This window comes from Scatophagus argus, chromosome 23 (assembly GCF_020382885.2).
Source record: "Scatophagus argus isolate fScaArg1 chromosome 23, fScaArg1.pri, whole genome shotgun sequence".
NCBI classification, from domain to species: domain Eukaryota; kingdom Metazoa; phylum Chordata; class Actinopteri; family Scatophagidae; genus Scatophagus; species Scatophagus argus.
The window spans coordinates 4,494,962-4,513,603 of NC_058515.1; the positions used below are offsets into that span (position 1 = coordinate 4,494,962).

The following is an 18,642-nucleotide window of genomic DNA, read 5'->3' on the forward strand; positions in this document are numbered from 1 at the left end:
CGGCAGCCTTCATATCATCACCCCTCCCATCTCATGCTAGTACCAGGCTGACCACCGGACAAGATCAATGAACATTTTCCCCTCTCTTCTTCAAAGAGATAAAAGCCAAAGGAAGTCGCAGAGACAGTGAGAAACCACCCAGAACGCCCATCAGCCAACTGCTAGCTCCCCTCTCAAGTTTGTCAGCGCGGGAGGTTGGATGTAGCTCTGCATTCCCTCTGACAATAGAAAACCTGCAAAGATTAAAACCACTGTTGAGTGATTTTTGAGCAAATAATTCCATTCATAATAGAGGTGCAAGGCTACAATGGGATTTCATGCTCCTGTGTTGCAGAGTCGAATCCTAAATAGAGAGCATGATACAGATTTGATGGAATCAACAGCAGTGGAGTCAGCAACAGCCGGGATTAAATACATCCTCCTTTCTGGCCAATCAGATTGACTGACAGTTGGAATCCATGCTGCTCTGAGCAGAGCAGCTCAGCCCTCTGGCAAACCGAGTGACTTCCCTCTATTTCTCTGGCGCATCCACAGGAATTCTACCTGTGTGTTTTGTTTTTGTCCCTAATACTCCCCCCCCATCCTTTTCATAGTCCAGGGATTTTATACACAAATCTCACTGCAACATAACTTTAGAGATTAATGTGTTTTTGAAAAATCCTTTGTTATTCATTGCAGTGTTGTGCTGTCTGTTTCACAAGCAGCACTGCAGTGCATCGCACCATGTGTTACATTTGACCATCGATGGGGACGTGGAAAAATTGAGTGAGTTATGGTATTGACAGCGTCTCAAGGTCAGGAGTGGCCACATCGCGAATACTCCTCAGTAAACCCTCAGCATCGCAAACAAGCTCAGGGTCAATGGGTCTGGAGACATGCGGGTAGGCAGGCTGCTATTCCTGCCCCCTTACCTCCAGACACACACAAAGAGAGGAGGAGAGAATGTGCTTTGAAAGTCAAGTGACTGGGGATGTCATGAGAAATCGAAAAGAGCGGAGGTAGCGAGTTGAAGAGCAAACAGGAGGCGGCCTCAGAAAAGCATGCTGTGAAGGAGCATGCGGTAGAACAGGGAGAGCAATGCCACGACATTACAGCACCTCCATCTCAGTTTTGCATGCCTAACATCTGCTATATGCTACCTCTTCCACGCTGTTACACACACATTAGTATTGAGCTGATTCACCACCACACATAATGGTATGAGCTGTCAGCCGAAGCTCTAACAACTAGCTAGAGAAAGACCAGTTGAATGGTAATGCTGGCAAAGGAAGCAGCAGCAGTAGTGGCTGTGTTGGCCAACATGTTGAAGTGTTATTGCTGTGGCTGCACTGTATAATGATGAGGGTTGTTATAAAACACACATATTTTCCTCTTGTGCTGACACACACACAGTGTGAGCGCCAGCCTCAGTCAGTCAAACATAATGAGCTTCCGTGGCGGTGTAGCCAGTGGCTGTCCCGCAGTACAGGCTAGGCCCTTATCCATTTGATGCCCATCTGTTGACATAAGTGACGGTGTCTCGCCATGGTTGGGTTTGAGGCATGGCCAGTGCAGCCGGCTAATGGCAACACTTGAGGATGCGGAGATACCAGTCACTGCCTGTCAGTTTCCCAGGGGTTAGACTGCTGTTTAGACTGTTGCCTGGTGGAGCTCTGGATGAGCTGTTTTCAGCAACCTAGTCACTACTTACTTTACTGCTGAGACATTTATTGGTAAGCAGTGGATGTGTGTGGGAGCATGGATGCGTGCAACGTTACTCTAAGAATTGAGTCTCAACCCCTCCTCCTCTGAACAAATGGAGCGTTTCAAGTACTTCCGTGTGCCGTCTAGCTCCAGTTGATGCATTGTTAGGCCGCTGGGCTTTAGCTGTCGCAATGGCGGGCGGTAATGAAAAGAATAAGCCTGTTCGTACATAGTGAATTAGGATGTCTCTTCATTGACAGGCCCTTGCTAGATTTTGGTTGTGTATGTGTGTTGGTTAGGAATGAAAGCAGAGGCATGGCAGTGATGAATGAGCGCCAGAATGGCAGTGGTACGCTTTTGTGCTTGATGATGCCAAGCAGGCAATGATCTTTGCTGTTACTGTCACAATCAGCAAAGAAGAACGCAAACCCTGAGGATTATCATGAACAAACACACACACACACACACACACGTTCACATGAACACACACTCAATCGTGAATGGTTCTGCCTTTGTGCACACACTTAAGAGGAAATGAATCAAAACCTTTGGCACGCCTTTCTCCTTTGGATTTATTTAAACCAAAGGGGCTCTCTTCTTGTTTTCTCTAAGGATGCAGCATGTGTATCCCAGGAAACAGTGTGTGTTGGTTAAATCATTCATCTTTGACTCTTCACACTGTCTCTGAAGGCTGAAGCAATTCCTCTGCTGACAAATGGTAGCAGGAAACGGGGGTGCGATTCCAATCTATGTGGATCACTCCTGGGCCAAACACCCTGCATGAGCAGATTCTACTATACAGATTTTATTTTACTATACTTGCACAGGTAGCAGATCACATCAGCAGGAACATAAATGTCAGTGTCCTAACTTGTACTGAACTTTATTGAGTGCACTTATCTGCTACCCTCGAGCTACAGTATTGAGGTGAAAATGACTCATCTTCCCTGTAAAGTGCCCTTCACACGTCCCCTCTGACTGTCTGGAATTTACCAAAGGTGTAAGAAAAGGGAAAAAGTGTAAATAACAAAGTAACACATTAACGAATTTAAGAGGCAAAAGTTATTATAATAAGAATACATACGATTAGAAATGCAAGTAAAGGAAGCATGGAATATAAAGGTAAAAGAGAGGAATGTGTAGGTGGCATGTAAAGAGGGGAAAAGCTCTCTATTAGAGGAAGAGAGATTGGGTCTTGTCACCTTAATAAGCCAGGGTAAGGGAGTGTAACCTTGGTCACATGCTAGTGCTAACAACTAATGAGTGGTGAGATTGCTTTGCTGGGGTACGTATAAGCAGGTATCGTTTTTAGATGGCGGGAGATGGGGAGGTGTGGGTATTCCTGCAAAAACAAAGACCTGGGAAGAAATCAAGTGTAGCTCCCCTGGTGCCTACATGAAACGATCTCTTCCCATTTGGGTTTAAACTCCAGGGACTTGGAAATAAGAAAGGGAATGGGAGAAGGGGGTGGCGATTTAAAATACTGCGAGTCAGCAGGTTTTTTTGGCCCTGTTTTTTTTTTCCTTTTCTTTTACTGCCTTGTTCTCTCTCTCTCTTGCTCTCTCCTTTTGTGGGAAATAAACACATTTCAAAGGATGAGAGTGCTCTTCCCACTCTCTGTGTTGTGTAAGTAAGGTTGATGTGCATCTGCGTGCTATTCCTCCTTTTGAGATTTTGTTGACAAGTAAATATCTAAATTGATTTTCCAGTGGTCTCTTAAAGACTGCCCCGTGGATTGCGCTCTTGGCATCTTATTTTGTAAGACTTTGACAAATCTGAAGAGGTGGAGTAGTATTGATTCAAGTAGGTGAACCGATTCATAATCATCACTAACATGAAGAGAGAGAATTATTGGACGGTCCCAGTGAATTTATTTAAGCACACAATGGAATTTGACTCCACACTCTACCTCTCCTGTTGTCACCCTTCTAACCTCCACCTATTTGCCCTCCATTCTTCCCTTTTTCCTTTGCCACTGGCTACTGAGCCCAGCATATGCCCTCTCCATTTTCTCCTCTCTCCACTTAATTAACCCATTGATCAGGATGCTCATAAATTAGTACTCTGGAGAGGCCCTCATAGAGCACACTCATCCTACCCTCACACCCATTCTTTCAATGGCCACACTGTTACAAACAACATTGCTGGGCCACCCTAAACCTCAGCTGTGCCATCATCTGAGACCAAATGTATTTTTCAAAATTACATTCAGTTCAGTTGCTTATAGATTTACTATGAAGTGACGAAAGCTGCAAAGAGTGGAAAGAGGAATTAAAGCAAGTACGGAGCAGGGAATAGTGAGGTGGAGGTCAGTGCTGCTTTTAAACAACCCCTCAAAAACTTCATTAGACTCAAATAGCTCAACCTTTTCATGGCACCCCCCTTGTGTCTGCAAATCTTTTCCCCTTCCTTCCTCCCATCTCTCTCTCTTGCTCTCTGTCTGACCTGTTCTCCAGAGCAGGGTGCCGAGTGCCTGCTTGGAGATTTGCCCAATTAGGAGGATCTCAGAGATCATTATGGAGGGAGGCCCCTTTCATACCCCCTCCTTAACATCCTCCTATTTCTTCCATTTCTACCCTGCTTTTGTACTAGTTTTCCTGTTTACATTACCTGTACCCCCTTAACTAGTTCCATTTTCACAGTATTCTTAAACACAACCTCTTTTCTTCACTTACCTTTAACCTTCTTTCTTCCGCATTTCCGCCTGAATTTCATTTTGGCAACCCGTCTGGGCTTAAATCATCTTTGCCCATACCTGCCTTATTTCCGTAAAGTTGTATCTGTGCCTTAAACTGCTGTGGCGCTCTGTTTTCCCTTGACTAGTTTTCACCCTTACCTACCGGAGTGAATGAATCTGATCCAGGAACATGGGTTATCTATGGTTCAATTCGGGTTGAGTTAATATTTCAATTTAAAGGCTTGGCTCACTGGTACATGATTCATTCATATCCCAAGGTCTCCTGCTGGGGCCACAGCCAGGGATGGGAATTTTAACTGAGCCAGGAGCTATTTGTGCTCTTGCACAATCCGTTAAATAAACAATGCTTTTGCAAACTGCAGAGGAGAATGCATATAGAAGAGAAAATTTTTCTTTTAACAGTGTAGTGACAAAAACTTTGACTAAATTAAGCTCACATCTCCTCAGTGGCACATTGTAAATATGCTTAACCACCACCATGGTGAACTAAATTTGCTGGTGGTGCTTCCAGCTATGCTGGGTGCTTCATCAACTTTGGCACTTCTCAATTGGTAGAGAAGCCAGCCAGACATCATATCTTAGTTGCACTACTCTAATGGCTCCACAAGATCCTGTGTGAAGTGGGGTGGAACCTTTAAACTCTATCATTCTTTGGTAAAAACACTAAATGACGGCAGATTGCAAGGCCAACAAAGGGCTTAAGAAATGTCAAGAACAGCTGTGTCTTGGCCATTGTGGTTGTGGGAAAGACTGAAAAAATAAGCTTTAGTATGGATGGGTTTGGGAGCTTCAGTGTTGCTAGACTAACGTTTTGCATGTTTGTTTTGTTTTTGATATTACTTGTAACCTTGGAAAGTGGTACGTCTGCTCTTACTGAAAGGATAGCTCTACAACAGTCATAAAAACATGCAGGAGGTAGTGCCCTCCCTTGTGGCTTTTTGCAAATAGAAAAGAGGCAAAGACAGAGAAGATTCAATGGTACTGCCTGTAGAGTTAAGAAGAGCTGAGCATGCCCAGTGGTGTGGTGAATACATTCCATGTGGTGGTGCACTGCTGCTATGGCTTGAGGGAAAATATTTTGTACAATGTGTTATTGACATACAGAAGATATTGTGGCATTAGTTTGATGTTAGAGCTCAGTCTCATGGGGTCCATCATGGGGTTATGTATCTATATCTCCATCTTTCTGTATGTGTAATGGTGAAACAGTTTATAGAGGCAGGAGCAAAATCTGAAAACATGCCTGTGCATATGTTTTTTGACCATGTTATAAGAATGAGACACCGCAGTGGCTTTGATAAGCTGCTGTTAATATCTGGGGGAGTTGGAGTGCCTGAAGTTCTGTGGAGGTGAGCTGTTCTGTATGTTTCCTGACTATTTTTACGTTATTGACTCCTGTATGCCTAAATGGTTCTTAAAGCTCAGTCCATCATTCCATCATGTGCAAGCACATTAACACACGCACACACATGGGTTTACTAGCCCCAGGCATAACTCACTATAGCTGTTACTGCTGCACAACAGTAGATATGTTTTAGGGAATAATCTGATCTGCCAAGTGCCCTCTCTAGCTCATGAGTCTTTTCTGTACAACAGTTATAATGCTATTACATTTCTGCTTGTCAAAGCCAGACTTCAAGGTCAGTCACGACAGACAGGGATTTGAAGTAAGAGCTGGACAGAGAACAAGTTAAACGTTGTGGTTTTAGAGTAAAATCGTTCCCATGACTTCTACAAGCAAAGGTCAGTGATAATACTATCATGTGGGGTGGGGTGGGGGAATGGGAGTGGGAAGGGTTACAGTATTAAACACCAGCCCAACTTTGTCCCTGGTGCGATTGAGTCTACATAGATTAATGTACCTGTCAACCCTTAATTCTGCATGTAATGTTGCATTACCTTTATTAGCTTTTACTACACAACCTTCAAACAACCACAGAAAGTAAAAAAAAAATAAGTAAAATAAAATAGTGTCAGTGCCTTCGCTTAACATGCAGCATAAATTGTAGTAATGCTGTTAGATCAAACCAGAAAGCATCTAGAGCAGTTCTAGACAATCAGTCGCTCTGTAAAGGCAACAGTATGGTGAACACAAATGAGTTTATGAATCACTGGAAAATCAAAATTAATCAAATAAAATGTTCCCTTTAAAGAAAACCAACCAACCAAGAACCATGACCTTGATCACAACGTACATATCGACCCTTTGTAGTGTTATACTGCTAGAAGATGTACATAAATGTACATAAGGAGCTTATCTCAAAGACCTTATTTCAGATGTGATCTAAGGACCACCTTGTACGAAGAGTTCATAATGCATGGTTCTTTAAAAACTCTTCCCTTCCATCCGCTGTACCTTAATCTCTACCATTATCCTCAACCCGGAAGCAGCAAAGTGGTGGTAAATTATGACTTACAGTCAGGCATCATTATACAGTTCTGTTCAGCTGACGCCAACCTTGAAGAGCCAGCTGTAAGTACCCAGGATCAGAGCAGAGGGAAGGGCTTTTTTCAATGCAGTGCCATATCTATCTACTTCCCCTTCTCCCATCATATGTAAGAATATTCATCTTGAAAGTGTTTGGGACCACCAAGTTACAGTGGAATTTGATATTTATTTTATTTTTGTTCATGTTTTATGTAGTTCAGTCTATGTAAAGTGAATTTCACTTCTTTTTTTGTTTGAAAGTTGAATTAAATTTAATATATTTCAGCCCAAATGGTAGTTTAAGATTTGACCACCTGTATGCTGACTGTCATACTAAATTGAAAACAAAAACTAGTCTGTCATGTATCTCAAACTGATGCATATATAGGTACAGACCCAGGCACAAAGCATGAATCATCATTCACTTGGCTGACTCTGTCTGTGATGGAATAGCTGCAGTGGTGGAGGACTATTATCGACTCTTTCCGTCCCATTATGGACGACAGACAAAGCTCTGTTCACATATGAACAGGTACTCTGTTTTGAGAAATACAGGAAAGCGTCTATGAGAGATAACTGCAAAGACAAAGGGGAGAAAAGGACAGAAAAAGTAGATTTGGATTACATTTAGTAGATTACATTTGAGATCTGGAATTGCATTTGTATATATGTACATATGTATGTGTGAAACTTTACATACCATACGCACATATTCCATTGTCCATTGCATCAGCACACTGCTATGTGTGCAGTCCTGCATGTTGTAATGTTGTACTCAAATACATGTCCAATGTTTCTGCTTGTACAGTCTCAGCATTTCCACTAGGTTGCCTTTTGGGAGACTGTATAGCAAGTTTTATTTGAATAAACACGGTTCTGTCCACACACACAGAATTGCAACATTCAAAATCATTTGAAAGAATCTTTGAAAAAGCAATATACGGTAAATATATACAGGCATGTTAACAGACAGCATACTCAGTCAAGCATGAAAACATACCATACATGCTGTAATGCATTCCACTTAACCATAAGCACACATACACACCTCCTGCATCCTACACACTTAACTGCATCCACAGTGTCTTCTCAATGACTCTTAAGTGATATAGTTAAGTGTTTAGTAAGTGTATCTGTTTATCGCTTTGTGCCATAAGTGCCACATGAGTAGCTTGTTGGCAGAGGCACACTGACAAGTTCCCAGGCGTTACACCTTGGTTCCTTTGTCATCAAGGAGAATATGAGCTTTCTCCTGAAAGGTCGCCCTTAGTGGCCCGCTCTATCAGAACACATAAGTAAGGCCTCCTACTTCATTTGAGTTAAAGTGTAATAACACAACCATTACCAAAATCACAGTATGGCCCAGTGCAATATTTCAGATTGCAGGAGCTACATTTTTGGATAAAGATAAAATGTGGCACAAGATACCAATGTAAAAGAAGCATTGTGATGCTACAGACAATACCTGCAAACCATATTCTCCAGACAAAAGGGAATATGCTTACAGACCCCAGAAAAACAAATCTCATCATCATCATCATAATTATCATTTTTTTCATTATTTCATTGAAAGTGAAATGTAGAAAATATCATTCCTACTAAATTTGTCTGTAAAAAATAATCACACTGATTTTTATGGGGTATCGTTCAACCCTAATTATAATCAGAATAAGAGCTTACGCATTTAAAAAATGGAAATTGTATTCAATTTTGTTTATCTCATAACAGCAGTGTTTGCGTATGATATCTGCTTTGTCTGCTGACCCATCTTGTCTCTGAAATCCAGAACAGGGTAGTAAATATCGATCATTATTTTTGTATGGCTGCTTGCCATCATCTGCCTGGTGCTAGCACTGTTTGAATGTTAAGGAAGGAGGTGCCATGGGACTTTCAAAATAAAGGCCTATTTGAAAGATGATGATATGGATCAATGTTTTCACTTTGCATCATTGACAGTTGAATCGATATATCGATCCAGACTGATGGATCGTTAAACCCCTACCACAGTTACTGTCAGTTTCTTTTCACCATGTCCATGGTTGGTTCCTAGTTCACCCAAGTAGTTCCTCTTTTAACCATCTTTTTTCGCTCTGACTTTAACCAAGTAGTTTTAGCTGACTAAACCCAACCACACCTTATCTATGGAGGTTGAAGTCAAACCTTAACCAAGTGATTTTGGTTGCCGTAACTTAACCAAACCTTAATCATACCAGTTGATAGGTGAGAAGATCACATCAAACAAAAATCAGAAAAATCCCAAATGTGTTCATGGTAGAATGGGTTCAAACAATGGGTAATATATGCTGTCTTAGCCTCTCTCTGTTCAGTTTCTCAGAGTCTTCATAACTTTCTGATCCATTTCCCCTCATTGTCCCCCATACTAACTGATCTGTGTGGTCTCCGCTTATGTAAGACCCAAGACCAAGCAGGTGTTGCTGATAGATTATGTATTCCAAGCTATTTCTAGGCACAGGTGGACACAGACACTCAAAGCAGCACATCAGCTCTCCCCAGATGATCCTGCCATTCTGGGGCCCAGATGTTCTAGCTCTGGCAGCAATAGACCTGTGTGTGGGTGTGTGTGTCTGTGTGTGCGCACATGCTAGTGTGTATAGGTACATTAGTGTTCCCAGCGTGTCACATCGACATTGCACAAAAAAAACGTAAGTGCAAGGCAGAGAAATAATGTACCTGCATCTGAAAACAGGCTGTTACAAATACATTTATCTTGCACTTAAAGGCTGTTCTGACGATAGCTTAATAGCCTCCAGCTGGATATCTACCTTTTGCAGTATATACATTTTTCTCCATCATGCCACGCAACATACATGCTTCTAGACTGCTCTGTAGGGTAGATAAACATCCTGTAGGTTACATGTTTATCTGTAGGTAAATGCAGCGCAGGAGCATTCTCTATGATAGCAGCACCGGGCTGATAAGGAACAAAATGGGATGTGGAGTATGACTGGGCCTTGATGTTGAGACATCTGGGCTCTATATGCAGGCGTGTGTGTACATTTTGGTGCGTGAATGGCATGTGATGCAAAGATTATAGCCCTATTTCAATGATAACGGTTAGCTTTTAGAGAGTGACGTGAAGCCTGACTGATGCTGTGGTTCCAATGTAAAGGATTATCCCATTACTCCGACCTGGACATTAGTACTCAGTCACTCACCTCAGGGAATGACAGGCGGACAGAAAGGGGGGGAAATGTAAGGGGGGAAAGGAGATGGGGAGGGGTGGCTGAATGTGGAAAAAATGGAAAAGAAAAGCAAAAGTGATGGAAAAGGGAATGAGAGGGAGATCGTAGGGAGGGAGCACAAAAGAAAGAGTTGAAAGAAGAGGATGAAGTGAGAGACTGAGCTTTGCAGCTTGGATAGAAATAGAAAGGGGCAAGAAGCAGCAGCAGTGGCAAGAGAAACCAAGACAAGACATTACGGGGTGGGGATGGAGGGGTGGGAGAAGCTGGAACTCTAGATAAAAGCCGATGATGAAGATTTGATGGTGTGGCTGTGAAAGAGATAGAGAGTGCATTAGGGAACAAAACCATGAATGATGCATCAAAGAAAAGACTGTTTGAGTTATTGGGTCTGGGAATGGGGTGGAGGGGGTCGCCTGAAAAGAGAATTTTCTAAAAAAAAAAGAAAAAGGGGGAAAGAAAGACGATCAGCAACAAAAGAAAAATGGAGGATTAGTGCGGATGGCAGTAAGATGAAGAAAAGATGGAGGGGGTATGTAAGATCAGAGGCATAGAGAGGAGTTATTCCTGGACTACTGTGACAGGAACAGAAGAAATGACGAATATGGGAGGGATGAATGAAGAAGGCGACATGTGCACGAGCAGAAAAGGAGAGCTGGAGGGGGAAACAAAGTCAAGAATATGGCTACAGAGAGAGAGAGAAAAGGGCTGATGAAAACAGAGGGCGGGTCATTATTCTGTCAACCTCTTTCCCCTGTGGATTGATCTGGTGATCTGGCTCGCCTACACACACACACACACACACGGCAATAGATGTTGAACCTGCATTGATTTGATTGGGGTCCTGTCTGATCCTATGTTGGCTTGTTGTTTACGAGTCCTGTGTACAGCACACACACACGTACAGCATGGTGGTTTACAGTCTGACTCTAGCATTGCCCTTGAATGTGTCCATATTGCACAACCTCCTATCAGCTATACTGAATCTATAGATTTAAGGCTCTTATTTTATAAAACTGACAAATATAAGACCTTAAGAGGACTGTAAACCAGCTGTCAAACAAACATAAGGTTACTGATATGTTTCATGGGGGTCACTTTCAGAAGTGTGGCTGCTCCTTTAAAATTCTTGTTAACTGTGTTCAGAAGCTGTTGGAATGGGATATACCACGGATGTTAAAATTTACTTATAGTCAAGGGACAGGTGGCAGTCAATGCTTATGCGCTGTCAGTACAATAATAATCACTCAGAACAACCATTAAATGTAGCTTGTAGGCAAGTAATATTGAATATGAAATGATGAGTGATATCATGGGTATCATCTTTATTTTAAAATATCCCTGCTAGTACAAGCATCTTGAATTGTTTCTAAGAAGTTGCCTGAAAGCTTTCTCAGAACATCTCAATCTTAGGTAGAGTAAAAGTAAGATAGGATGTGCTGTTACAAGCTGTTTGGCAAATGGCTTTAGAGGTTACAAATGCACACTGATGTTTGTTTGGGTTTGAGTGGGTTGTACCTCTGGCAGATATAGCCAGCAGGTAAACCGCACAGCCTGCTGTTGTTTTTTTAGCAATAGCAAGCAAGTGCTATAACACTAAGTGAGAGGGGATGGAATTACATCTATTTCTCTGATGATATATGTGGAAATTAAAGGCGTAGGCGCTGACATCCAAACTTAGTGGGAGTCAGTCAGTCGGAGAGACAATTCATGTCAAACACTTAATGGCAGTGAGTGATTACATTGTTTTTAAAGAAGAGGCCATTAAAATTAAAGAAGCTTTAATTAAGTCAAATGGAGTCAACTAGATATTATCATTGGAGATGAACTCAAAGCACTTAATAACCCTGTTGCTTAGTGGCAACTTGAAGTTTATGAGTTTGGCTTAAGCTACTGTAAAAGCCACTGGATTATTACTCTGAACTATGACATGATTATGGTGTACAACTTTACCCCTCTGTACACTAGACCCCCCCCCCCCCAATCCCAACCCCTTTCAGGGTTATAATAGATCTGGTCTGGAGACATGAGTGAGCATAACTCAGCAGAAAAGAGTTATGCTCATCCATGTCTCCGTGTTTGGCAGTAGTTTAATGTGTTAATGCAGTTGCTAAGTCTCAACTTGACCAGAATTCTATTGATATTCAGCTTTTAATCTCCTCTTATGGCGACTCTACTCTTTTAAACAGGGAGCTCCTGGCCAGCATTTTGTTGGATTACTTCAAAACAGAAAGAAAGCGCTGTGCTCTCAGCTTTCAGACTTTCTTAGAATTGCACATGATGGAATGCTAAAAATGTATTTCATCTCTTTGTAGGAACAAGAAGAATGGAACAAAATGCACCTTGATTGACAAACTGACAAAGTAATTTTATAGGAACATTTCAAGAAACAGAAATTAAAAGACAAAACAGTTAAACAGACCACACACACATTATTCAAACTTGCCATCAAATGCTGTCATGGCATTTGATGGCAAGTGCCGAAGAAAAAAACAGCATTATATAAGTCACACAGAAGTCATTTTGTAACTGGAGTAATATTAAGTGTTATTTATACAGCTGCACAAAGTACACTATACAGACAAAAGTATTTGGACAAACTTCTTTATTATTGAATTCTGGGGCTGTTTTCCAGGGGTTGGGCTCAGCCCCTTACTTCCAGTGAAGGGACATCTTAATGCTTCAGCATACCAAGACATTCTGGACAATGCTATGCTTCTAACTGTGTGGCAACAATTTGGGGAAGGCATTTTTCTATTCCAGCATGACTGTGTCCCAGTGCACAAAGCAAAGCTCCTTAAAGACGTGGTTGGATGATTTTGGTGTGAAAGAACTTGACTGGCCCACACAGAGTCCCGACCTCAACAACATCGGTACCTCAATATTTTGGTTCATATAATGTAGCTTTACAGGGCAACACAGTAAGACGTGACAGAAAGAGAAAACTACCAAGCAGACAACACATAGATATGATCTCACACATCAGTAATTTTGTACCTGGACTAATATTATGTGTTAGTTAGACAGCTCCACAAAGTATTTTGTGTATTTTTGTATCGCAACAATTTCCCAGAAGACAATTTAACATCTGAATATATTAAGAAAAGAGAAGAGGAGAGAAATGTCATATAGGGGAGTGAAATTGCTTTTGCAATAGCTTCTTTTTTATGTGCATCAACACATTTAATGGAGAGACAAAGTGTAGTGTAGTCAGTCAGTGTTACAAAGTGAGTGGGTAATGTAAATGTTATCAAAAAATAAATAGAGACATCAAGTGGAGTGCATGTACAGAATGTGAAAGGCCACACTGAGTGCATTAAGAGAGTGCTTTCCGTTTCTGCTAAAGTGGAACGCGTTGAACGTGGAACACATTCATGATAACGCGTGCTGCTGTTTATTGTACTGATGTTGGAGAACGAAGTGCAGGCGTTTTGATGTCAGAGTAGTGAAACAGCAGGTTGTAAGCACAGTGTAGCTGTTATTTGAACATCAAAGCTCGATTGTCGTGCACTGTGAGCTTGGAAATTAGACGCTGCAATATGGTGCCGTCCTGTAAATAAGTGAAGAAGACTTTGTGTGAATTTCCTCTCATTTGTCATCTTAAAAATAGCTTTCATTATGAACTGGCATACACAAAAACAGAAAGAGGAACATTATGGTCCATCTCATCAGGTGGGCCTGCTTCTTCATTACACTTTTATTATCACTGATATTAATTGTCCTGTTTTTTTACGAGTTGCAAGGCTCTCTGTGGCTGCGCTCTATTAAAGTAATTGAGCAGTGCGCTTTTTTTATGAGTTTTGGATGAGCCCACTCTGCTGGGTCATCGCCATCGCGGCGCCAGGTAGACCAAATGCAGGTCGCCCGAACAATAACCTCACGATCGATCACAGAGCTCGGGAGGAAGCAGTTATGAGGTCAAAACGCACACACAAATTTGAACTGAGGAAACCAAAAAACAAAGTGTGTCCTGGGCTTCTTTTTTGGCAATACCCATGTGCACGGGTATGTTTCCCTTTGAATATTTTTGTGGGTTTGATTAAAAATGGGCCTCCTACAACAGATGCATCCAAACTGGAGTGCCCTCACACTGGCCCAAATGGAAAAACCTCTTGCAGTCTTCATTAAGTGAGCTCGGCGAGGTGCTGAGAAGCCCTGGAGGGTGACGCACATCCAGACACAGAAGACCTAACAGATCCTCCTACACATGGCAAAATGGATGCATACATATTAGAATAGACACATTTATGGTGAGACATAACTGCACAAAGGCCAGTGCAACTACTACACCTTCGAAAGCACACACACTCTTACCTCTTCCCATGCTCTTCATGCCAAACCTGCCAGCCCACAAGTGGTTGACAGAAGAGTTAGAGAGGCTTGGAGTCAAGATGGCCCCTGTTGATTAGGAAGTAGCAGGCGTTTACCTCCTTGTGTAAAGATGATAATGACAACTCCAGCAGCCCCTCGGCCACAGCAGACCGGTGTTGAGGACCTGTGAAGAGGAGCAGAGTGGCTGGTGGGCAGAGGTTTGGCTCTTCAGGTTGAAGGGTGCTCAGCGATATCAGTGTTGAACTTATTGTTTAACAAGCTCTGGGTTGTCCAGGACCGTCCTGGGAATAGCGAAGAATGGAGAGGGAGTGGAGTCTGATGAAGATCTGATGAATACAATTAAATGTTAGTGGGTGTACACCAGTACTTCTCAGTTTGGATGCAATTTTGCCCTTCTTCTCTCTTTCTACATTTCTATCTTTAAGCTTGTATAAGCTCATATTGGTTGCCAGGAGCAGTTACAGTTTGTCATGGCAACAAAATATTCCAATTCAAGAATTTTCTGTAATTTCTGTAAGTCGACTGAAAAGAGCCACTTGCAATGCTCTGATTGGCTTGGTAAATTTTTCAACCAGGAAAACCAGCAGTCAGTCAGTAAGCACGATCCTGTTTTTTTTTTTTTTTTTAAACAAAACATTTCCAAAGGTTTAATATGTCTAAAATATATAGAGAATAAAGGCTTTAACCTCTTCCAAATTTAGCTATGTTAACTTTATATCTTAAATCATGTGTGTTCAAGTGTGTTTAAAATTAATTTAATAATTTTCTGGATTTTCATTTCAAATACTGGATGAGAAATGCCTCAGAAAATTACATGTTTTGCCACAGCAACAGCAGTGAGCAAAGCCAGTGATACACTTAATTCCCAAAGAGGATGTCTTTTTTTGTTTGTTTGTTTTTTTTTTTTTTTTTTTGTTTTGTTTTTTTTTTTAACTTAAATGCAGCAAGCTGGGTATTGTTTACCGCAGCTCTGGGATTAGTGTCATCCGCTTTAATTTGGCGTTTCTTTGTAAATACAGCGTTACATAGCTTTGGTAGCTGCGAGAGTTGTGGCCAGTTGGAAGTACCATTAGCTGTGTCATTTTCATTCAGCATTAAATGGTCTAGCTGTGTTTTGTCACAGCCAATCTCTGAGTCTTCTATCTGTCTGTGGTGTGATTTCAATAACTCACTTTCCTTCAAAGATACAATTATATGTTTCAGCATTGTGTGCTTAGTCCCTGTGTAGGTGCAGGTGCCACTTTTTTCTGAATGACATTCTGTTGAATCTCTCTTGTGACAGGCAGCAGTTTCCTCCTCCTCTCTGGATGACTCTCTTATATTGCCAGCCAGCCCCCAACAACCCCCCCTCCCCCGGGCTTCTATTTCTCCTGACTTTGCATCTCCCTGCCAGATATTACCAATACTCCCCGTGTCGGTGAGCACTGTGGGGGAGAGATAAGCAGATATTAGCCCTTCTTGCCATCAGCAGAACAGGCCCTTGTGTGTGTGTGTGTGTGTGTCGGGGGGGATGCTTGGCTGGGCATCAGTAGGCACTGAAGGGCAGACACTGGCGAGCGAGGACAGCTGAGATCTGCTTCTGCCAGGTTTTGGGGGGGGAGTGTTGATTGTGTGTCATACTGGGGCTACAGTAATCTGATTTCAGAAAAACCAATATCTGTAATCACACATATGCAAAAGTAATCAGACTAGAAAAAAGAATATAAACCATAAACTGTATTCTGCACCGAATTGCTGATTTTTGTTAAACTTAATAAGCTTCGTATGTAAATAATCTGAATAAAGTAATAAGTGATTCTCTAATACAGTGCCAAATTCTGTCATAAGTAAGTTGGAACATTTTCATTTCACAGTTGGTGAAATGAACTGCGTCATTGGTCATCTGATTTTGACATAATTTTAGCTTCATTTCCGATATCATTCATTTGGACTTGTGTTTCTGGCCACCTGTTGAAGCACAATGTTCACTCTGTTTTGCCTCTGTTGTGATCTACACCAACTCTTGAGGGAAATATCTGTCCTTTTAGCTGCTGAATGCTCCACTTCGTTCATCAGCAAGCAGCTCGCTGCCGTGTGGTGCAGGGCAGGTAGTGTGTGGTTGGTTTCTCGGGGCTTTTTCACTGAAAACAGATTCTTGCTGTGTCTGGAAACAAGGCTGTGGTATATACTATGAGTATGGTGAGCGTGAAAGCAAAGCAGTAAAGTTGCAGGCAGTAAAACCAAAACAATGAGCTGATAGACACTAAAATGCTGCACAGAACTGAGAGGAACCGTAGGGTAATAATAACTGTCAGGCCTATACTAACTGTTTATTCAAAATGAGAAGCAGAGCAAGCACCTACTTGTCAGAATACAGTATGCATGTAAACACACTCATTACTCTTCTTAAGGCCAGTACTAGTGGAGAAAATAGACTCATAGCTCTGGTCAGCTGGCAAGGAGCCACACTCTGTGGCTCCGTGTTGCTCTGCAGTTTCTTCACCACTCAATCTCTCCATCTCTGCCTGTCCTCAGTCACCTCTCTTTCTCACCCTCTTCCCCCCCTTTGGGAGTTGTATTTTAAAAGCAAAAAGTCTCATTCTTCATCAGCACACACACCATAAAGATAAATAGACAGGCTGACTCGCATCAAGTACAGACAGGCGGAAATACGCACGCCGTGGTGACACAGACACATAGAGACAGATGCACAAAGAGCACTGTCCACCACACATATCCACAGAGCCAGACACACACACACACGTTTAATTTAAATCACCACTGCACCGCGTACGTCCCAACACTCCACTTTTAATAGACCTCTGCTTCTTTATGGCTTTCCGCCTCCTAAACCCATCAATCCTCTCCCCTCTCTCCGTTTCTACGTCTCTCTGTCTCTGCTGTCATATCTGATTGGAGCCGTGACGCAAACCTCCCTCTCTCATCAAGCCTCTGTCTTAGCCTGCTTTATCTCCCTCCTTTTTCTGACCGACTGCAATCATTTTGTCTTACCCCATTTCAGACCCCCCCCCCACACACACACACATATTCTTTGCATTGTCTTTGGCCTATCCCCGCCACTTGCTCTCTCTCCCTTTTTTTTTTTGACTTTGCCGCTAAGAAGGCTGGAGCCAATGCAGCAGTGCATGTGGAGAGGGATTAGATAAAAGGAGAGAGAAGAGGAGAGAGATGAGCGGAAAGTGAGTCAGAGAAAGAGACCAAGGACAGCAAACAGGAGGAGACAGATCGACTCAGAGGCTGTAAATGAGTGGTGGGGACGGACGGATGGATTGTACAAGGACGGATACCAAACTCATTATTTTTAACCAATTATTCGTTAGCAACTCATGTGAAGAACAGGTATATCCATTGCAGCAATTCATATATAAATAGACAATGAGTACAGAAGAATGTCATCAGATATAATTCACACATTACAGTTAGTCGTCGATTTAAATCTTCATCAATGACAAAATAGTGAAAAATAGTCCAGCTTTCCTTTTTTAAATGACCAACCAGTCCAAATCTGAATGTTAAATTTGCAATGATATAAAATAAAATGTAAAAACGAATATTTGAAATAAGATTATGTAGCTTTTGAAAGGATAAATGATGACTCCACTTCCAAATGAAAAGCTGAATTCAATAGCAATAAAATGCACCATTCCTCAATATAACTCAGAGGTTTTCCTTCTAAAGCATCACATCACGTCTGATATAACACGTAGCTTATGGGGGAGAATGTTAGCTCGTGTTAGCAAAAAGGTAGTTATAGGCGTACATCCAGACCTTGCAGCCTCTGAGATTTGCAGGCACGTTCCCAGGAAGCCTGTGAGTGCTGTCCAAACGCACATTTCATCCAGTCCAGACTTGCAGAGGGTCTGCTTGGGGTGCAGGCCTCAGTGATATAATTGCTCACGTTTCATAGCAATATGGATTTGACATGGTTTTTGCAGACTAAAAAAATCCAAAAGAATTTATTATGAATGTTAAACAGTTACTTTAGTGAAATGTCACTTAGACACCGGGAAAAATAATCAACCACGTCATGATACAGAAATATATAGAAGTATAGGCTATAGAGGTAATCAAAAATCTTTCATCTGTTTTTAGTCTTTAGGCCTTGTTCTTGTTGGACGTTTGGTCTTACTGCTGTCGTGCTTGGTGTTTTTGTCATGCTTTGTCTTTTGGTTTTGAGTCCACGTGTCATGTTCCATGTGTGTCTTGTGTTTCCATGTATTAGGTTCAAGGTTTTTGTCATGTCCTGTTTCATTTTGAAAGTGTCTCTTCCCCTGTGTGCCCTGTTTTCATGTAGCTTTGCT

General features: G+C 41.9%; 1 protein-coding gene across 1 annotated transcript in view; it reads left to right on the forward strand.

The window, feature by feature from the left end:
* nlgn2a (neuroligin 2a) overlaps positions 1–18,642 on the forward strand; it is a 166,253-nt gene that overhangs the window by 5,972 nt on the left and 141,639 nt on the right. The window lies entirely within an intron of this gene.